The sequence below is a fragment of the Sinocyclocheilus grahami genome, unplaced genomic scaffold (genome assembly GCF_001515645.1).
Source record: "Sinocyclocheilus grahami isolate Dianchi unplaced genomic scaffold, SAMN03320097.WGS_v1.1 scaffold547.1, whole genome shotgun sequence".
NCBI classification, from domain to species: Eukaryota; Metazoa; Chordata; class Actinopteri; order Cypriniformes; family Cyprinidae; genus Sinocyclocheilus; species Sinocyclocheilus grahami.
Genome location: NW_015505726.1, coordinates 725,813 through 726,020, shown reverse-complemented (window position 1 = coordinate 726,020; position 208 = coordinate 725,813).

Below are 208 nucleotides of genomic sequence, written 5' to 3'. Positions count from 1 at the left end.
GAGGCTGGGACTGTAAATAGTGTTCTGTGCTCATCTGTGCAGCCAAAGACAGAACAGTTAGCATGTCTTGCTCAAACTTTCGCCATGGCATTAGAGCTGGTACACCGTTGTCGCTTGCGAAATCAAATGACGGCGCCGTGGGTGGAAACTTACAGATTAAGGGGTGGTAATATTATAATGAGATCCCTTTGCCACGTCACCAAGGGAG